General features: G+C 40.2%; 1 pseudogene; it reads left to right on the plus strand.

The window, feature by feature from the left end:
* The first annotated feature begins 994 nt into the window (after window positions 1-994).
* LOC149990688 (large ribosomal subunit protein uL4 pseudogene) lies at window positions 995-2,311 on the plus strand (annotated as a pseudogene).
* Window positions 2,312-7,113: the final 4,802 nt, after the last annotated feature.

The raw sequence follows: 7,113 nt of genomic DNA on the forward strand, positions 1-7,113 counted from the left end.
ACATTTTGCTATTTTTATTTTTGAAATGCATTCATTTCAACAAAACTTGATTCAATAAACATCTGCAAAACTACTAATTTCCAAACACAAAAGAGACATAGATTGACTCAATTCCTGACCTTAAGCTCATGTTATGTAAAGGGAGACAGGCGAGCAAACAAATACAGTATGGCCTTGGCCAGGTAGCTCAGTTGGTTAGAGCATTGTCCCGATACACCAAGGTTGTGCATTCAATCCCCAGTCAGGGCACATATAGGAATCAATCAGTGAGGGCATAAATAAGATAAATAAGTAGAACAACAAATTTCTCTCAAATCATTTTTTTTAATTTAAAATAAACAAGTACAGTTTGATGTGATAAATGCTATATTAGAGTTGTGTGCCTGGTACAGACATCTTCTGCCTATTATGTACAAAGCACTATGCTAAGGTACAACACACACTGAATAAGACACAGCCTTTGCCCTCTCCTCTTTATAGTCTAACAAGGAAAAGACAAATCACTATTATAGGAGATGGACTGTCATAAGTGCCTTAAAAGTTCCAAAGGAAGTATGTGGACTTCAGAAAAGAAAGAGAGGAGTGACTCCTGTTAGTTTAAGTCCCCAAGTCTGGTAGCCAGTTCCAAGTAGCACACCTGATAGATGCAGCCCGTTATTTCCCTAGGGCTACAGAAGGGAGATTGTGATAACAGGCTCTTAACAATGCCTGAGGAGAGAAGAAAAATGCCTGAGGATGTAGCATAGGATCTCTTAATCTGTTACTGATCCACCAGTACACTCCCACCAACACTCCTCCAGTCTTTTCCTTCAAGCTCTAGATCCAGCTTTTTGTACCTCATTCTCAGCAAAGACCTTAACTTTCTGACTTATTTAGAGCTAAGCTATAGGAAGTCTGCCGAGGAAGTATCCATCCATGTAATGTGAAAAACAGACATTTATTGAAGAATATACAAGATACAAGAAACATCGTAGCTTTTCCTGCGGGAGCCATCGGGCTAAGAGGAGTGTGGCTTCCTCCCTCCACTCCATGGCGTGTGCTCATGCACTGATATCAGTGTACTCCAAAAAGGGAGAATCATCTGGCAAAAATGTCACTTTGCCTGCTGTGTTCAAGGCTCCCATTCGACCAGATATTGTGAACTTCGTTCACACCAACTTGAGCAAGAACAATAGACAGCCCTATGCTGTCAGTGAATTGGCAGGACATCAAACCAGTGCTGAGTCTTGGGGTACTGGCAGAACTGTGGCTCAAATTCCCAGACTTTGAGGTGGTGGAACTCATCATTCTGGCCATGGTGTTCTTGGAAATATGTGTCATGGGGGCCGCATGTTTGCACCAACCCAAACCTGGCGCCATTGGCATTACAGAGTCAACACTACACAACAGCAATACGCCATCTGCTCAGCCCTAGCTACCTCAGCCTTACCAGCACTGGTCATGTCTAAAGGTCATTGTATTGAGGAAGTTCCTGAACTTCCTTTGGTGGCTGAAGATGAAGTTGAAAGCTACCAGAAAACCAAGGAAGCTGTTTTGCTTCTTAAGAAGCTTAAGGCTTGGAATGATATCAGAAAGGTCTATGCCTCTCAGCGAATGAGAGCTGGCAAGGGCAAGATGAAAAACTGTCGTCGTATCCAGCGCTGAGGGTCCTGCATCATCTATAATGAGGACAAAGGTATCATCAAAGCCTTCAGAAACATCCTTGGAATTACTCTGCTTAATGTAAGCAAACTGAACATTTTGAAACTTGCTCCTGGTGGGCATGTGGGCCATTTCTGCATTCGGACTGAAAGTGCTTTCCGCAAGTTAGATTGATGATCTGTATGGCATTTGGCATAAAGCAGCCTCCCTCAAGAGTCGCTACAACCTTCCCATGCACAAGATGCTCAATACAAACCTTAGCAGAATCTTGAAAAGCCCAGAGAGCCGAAGAGCCCTCCAAGAACCATGCAAGAAGATTCATCGCAGAGTTCTAAAGAAGAATCTACTGAAAAGCCTGAGAATCATGTTGAAGTTAAACCCATATGCAAAGACCATGCGCCGGAACACCATTCTTTGCCAGGCCAAGAACCACAAGCTCCGGGTGGATAGAGAAGCAGTGGCACTAGAAGCCAAATCAGATGAGAAGAGGGTTCAAGGCAAGAAGCCTGTGGTAGGGAAGAAAGGAAAGAAGGTTGTTCATGTTAAGAAGCTGAAGAAGCCAAAGAAGCCTTTGGTGGGAAAAAAAGGCTGCAGCTACCAAGAAACCACAGCTTAGAAGAAGCCTGCAGAAAAGAAACACACCACAGAAGAAAAGAAGCCTGTGGCATAAACTTAAATTTGTTTGTTCCATAAAGGTCAAATCACTGTGGACTGCTAGTTTTGAATAAAAACATGTCAAAGGTAGTGCAAAACAAAAAGAAAAAAAAAAAAAGAAACATTGTACATAGCACAATGATGCCTCAATCCCCTTCAAAGTAGGCACCTTGGGACCTCACACAGTTTTCTCTAATCACCATCAACTTTCCCGTCATATTTTCCTGAATCTCATGGATGGTCTTAAATCTCTTCCCTTTCATAGGTGATTTTAGTTTTGGGAAAAGCCAGAGGTCACAGGGTTCTAAATCTGGACTGTAGGTGGCTGGGTCACCTGGGTGATTTGATGTTTTGCCAAAAACCTCTGCAGGAGACATGATGCATGAGCAGGAGTGTTGTCGTGATGAAGCTGCAAATCACCAGTTGCCCATAGCTGCGGCCTTCTGAATCATCCAAATAACTTCTGTGGAGGAATGTTCAAGCTTAACGCAAGATTTGACGCAGGTTCATTGCTCTACTTGCTCAGTCATTTTGAATGCGACAGCCACACAGTACACATGCTCACTTACCGGTGTCTACTGCCCCCACTGACTAGTACAGTGAAGTCATCACTGTTCACACATGCACATTCCAGGTTACATGGATGTTGTGCAAACCATTCTTGTTATATTAACAATGGCTGGAGTTTTGGGGGACATACCTCGTATATTGTACACCTATCTTCTTTTGCTTCCTTCAAGACTCAGAGAAATAATTGTCCTTCTGCTCTTTAAATCCGAGCTGTGGTTTCAATCACACCTTTTTTTTGCATTCTGGAAGAACTGATTTCCTACTTGTTCCCAGCAGCATTAATTGCCTGACTCTCCTTTGCCTTTAAGCACATAGGATTCCTCTACCTTCACTACCTTCTTTGCTTCCAATTGCTCTCCAATCACTCGTTCAGCAGGCACTTGCAGATATTTTCTGTATGCCAGGTATTATGCCAGACATTGGTGATTTGAAAAGGAATAAGATACATTTCCTGCCTTCAAGGAATTCTCAGGCTGAGGAAGAAAATCAGGTGTTTCTAATGAGGAAGGAACAGAATTTCAGTAAATAGGTAAAATGCTGTAATAGAATTACATACCACAAAGATTAATGAACTCTGTCCAGCAGAGGAGGAGATACATTCCTATAGAGGAAATGTTCTGAGTTGGGTCTTGCAGGACAGGCCCAGGCTGCCCAAAATCTGGATTTCATCTTCGCAGCTTTTCTCCTCCTCCACTCTTGATATCTGTTACATTGAACACTTTTGGCTATTGTTCTTAAACTTTCACCTTCCCGAGTTCATAACAAGGACTCTAAGTGCCCCTCTGGTTGTTATTTCAGTCTCTTGTAGGTTTCCCTTCTTCTCACTTTATAATCCTGGCTTTACCCTAGACTTAGTTTTTAGACCCTCTGCTGGTCTATTGTTGTTTCACCCCAGGAATTCTCAAACTGTGGAAGTGAGAATTACTTGAGAAGCTTGTTAACCATGCAGTGTTTTGCCCTCTCCCACCTCCCCCACATTCTAAAGGTCTGGGTGCAGAAATCTGCCTTCTTAAACTGCCCAGCTATTCTGAGGCGTACTGTTCAGGACCACATATTACGAAGCTGCCTTCCATTCTTTTTTGTAGAATTGATACAATCTCTTGACTACACTGAACCCTGTAGGCAACTGCTTAGTAACTGCATCTGCTCTTCTTAGATCAGCCTGTCCTTGAGCTTAAATCACTAAGTCCAGTACAAGCAAATTCATCCTCTCCAGCAACTAAAAAGTAATTCCTTTTTCCATTTTCAGTGTTTCTGTGTAAAATGCCGCTAGTATTTCTGATCCTGCTTAGAGCAAAGGCTAAATCTATGCCGTGACCTCCCTTCTGGCTGTAATCAACACCAGTGAATCATTCATTCCTTCATCAAGTGTGTGTTAGATAAAAACAAAATGGACATGGTCTATCTTGGTGTAGTGGTGGAGACAGACCTTAATCAAGTAATCACATAAACAAATGTAAAATTACACTGTAACTAGTTGAAAAACAAGTACTGTAAATGGCATTTAAATGACACTGAAGTCTGTCTGCATTTTATATATTGGGTACATTTTATATTTCTATTCTTTCTTTTTAAAGTGGATGGATTAAGCATTTTAAATGTTTTTGTGAAAAAATAAAATTCCATTTATTTGTGTGTGAGGTGCTGCATAAGAGTCAGAAGACCTGGGCTTGATGCACTAGCCTTTCACTAACTAGCAGAGTGACCTTGGACTATTAATTTGATTTCTCTGAGCCTTAGTTTACATATCAGTCAAATGAGATTAATATTACTCGCAAATTTGTCTGGGAGCACAAGAACAGATAATGGCATATGCAAGTGTTTTTGCTCCAACAACTATGAGAACAGATTTTTTTTTAATATTCCTTAACTGACATATCATTTGATAAATCTACCTGCTAATGTTGGCTCCCAGCATTTGGCCCCTATGCTTTTCTTAGTTTTTGTGGTTGTTGTTTATTTCTAACTACCACTTACTGTATTGGCGAGGTTCCATAACGTTCTTAATTCTGTCCAGCCTACTGAGCTACTCAGATACCTAACTGAGGAACCGGTGGCCTTGGGGGACTTTGTTGTTGATGTGTGTCCCTTATTTAGCAATTTGAAGCTACGTATGGAACAGAAACTGCCCAGAAAATGTACAACTGTGGCAGGGGAAATGCTTTAAGGACACGCGAACATCTCTAAAATGTTTGTGGGATGTTGAATAAACATAGAAAGTGAACTCAATACCAATGGCAATATTGGAGAAGTAATTAAACTTTGTAGTGCTGATGCTTGCAAACTAATGAGTTAACTGTCTTTGGACAAGGTGCTAAGCACCATGCTAAGTACCTTGTGTGCATTATCTTATTCAATCTTACAACAGCCCCTTGAGGCAGGGAATATTATTTGTCTGGTTTTACAAAGCAAGGGAGATTGTTGAGCAATTAAGTAATTTGCCCAAGGTCACACAGCTAGGAAGAGGAAGAACCTTGTATCTAGTGTATGTTTGTTTTGACCCCATTAGTCAAGCTCTTTATCACTATGCTAACTGACTCTCATTCATTTGTTTATGTTTTCTTATCTGCCTCCTTCAGGGCAGGGGCTTTGTTTTGTCCTGTTCACTGCTCCATACCCAGCCCATAGAACTTGATGCCTGGCCTAGAGAAGGTATTCAATAAATATTTTTAAAGGTCATGGAGAATGGGGAAGAGGAGAATGGGAGAAGAGGAATTGGAATGGAATGAAATCATCTCAGGAATTTGTTAATAATATAGCAGCTGAGTCCTACTACAGTGATTCTGGCATATATGTGAAATGGGGCCCAGCAACTATATTTTAAGTTCTCCAGGTAAGACTGTGATATACAAAAAAGTTTGAAAACCTGAAGCCATCAAGTTGAATGCAAGGAAAAAAACCTTATCACTTGAGCATTTCATCGATTACATCTGAGTGCTTGAGAGATTTCATTCTGATCAATATTATTCTTAGACATATATTTTAGTGAGGACACTTCATTATAACTGGCTTTGCCACTGGGTCCTGGGTGATCTTGAGCATCTTTGCTCCTTCTGGCTGTTGGTTAAATAACATGATCAGTCACATCTCACTGATCTCAAATGTTATAATAATAAGTCTAAAAACTAGAGGAATTATACATAGATAAGATTTGTAGGTCACTAATATTCATAATGAGACATAATCTATACTGGAAGGCAAAAACCAAATGGCCTAGGCACAACTCCTAGTTTCAGGTTAACTTCTCAGCGCCTTAATTTCCTCATCTGTAAACTAAGGATGATGGAAATACCTTTTTCAAGGGGTTGTTGTTGTAAATTAATTATTTATTTATTTTTACTTCTTGCCCCAGATTCTAAGTTCCTCATGGGCAGAAATTGTATGTTTTCTTCTTTTTATTATTTATTATAGTATAGTTAACTCACAATATAGTACCAGTTTTGGGTGTACAACACATGATTTGACATTTATTCCACTTAAGAGTAGCTATTAAATGTTTCCAGTTTTTCTGATAAGTGGGATAAAGACAGAAGGACTTTGTTTCTCTATTCAAACTGTTCTTGCTTCCTAAAATCCTTTTACAACTCTTTTGGACTAACTAAGACCTAGCAGTCTTCAAGATCCAGTTTAGGTGTCAGTCCTTAGATTCTCAGAAGCTTTACCTTACCTTTTGGCCAGATCTCTCTCATCATTTACCACCATTATATTGAAATTATATGTATTTCTATCTCTCCCAATAGACAGTGAGCTTTGGGGGAAAAGAGACCATGTCTTATTTATTTTTTATACCCCAGGCACCTAGCACAGTACCTGCCCAATAAATACTTGCTGAACTCAAAGAAATATGTCAGGGAGCCAATGGTTACTAGTGTTGGAAGACTTTTTCCTAAGATTGCTGTCTTGTACTCTGGGCCTTGGCTCCTGTACCTTTCTGTTATACTAAGAGACACGCAATGCAATTTAGCACTTAATTATATACTCTGTGATGTATATCATTCTCTAATTGCTTCATATATTAATCTACCACTTATTTCCTCTTCCCTCAGGCACTAAGAAAAGAAATGATTATAAATTGAAAAGTGGATGGTCCAGCTGTAAGCCACACCCAGTTGTCAGTCAACTCTGTTCATTGAATGCTGAGAGGATTGTGAATCTTACTATTATTCTCCAGAAGCAAATGAAGATGAAAAAGTAGCATGATTTACCATGAGTGCCTAGAGCAATACCCTCACATTAGTAGGTACTCAG

This window comes from Furipterus horrens, unplaced genomic scaffold (assembly GCF_987537825.1).
Source record: "Furipterus horrens unplaced genomic scaffold, mFurHor1.1.pri manual_scaffold_17, whole genome shotgun sequence".
Lineage (NCBI taxonomy): Eukaryota > Metazoa > Chordata > Mammalia > Chiroptera > Furipteridae > Furipterus > Furipterus horrens.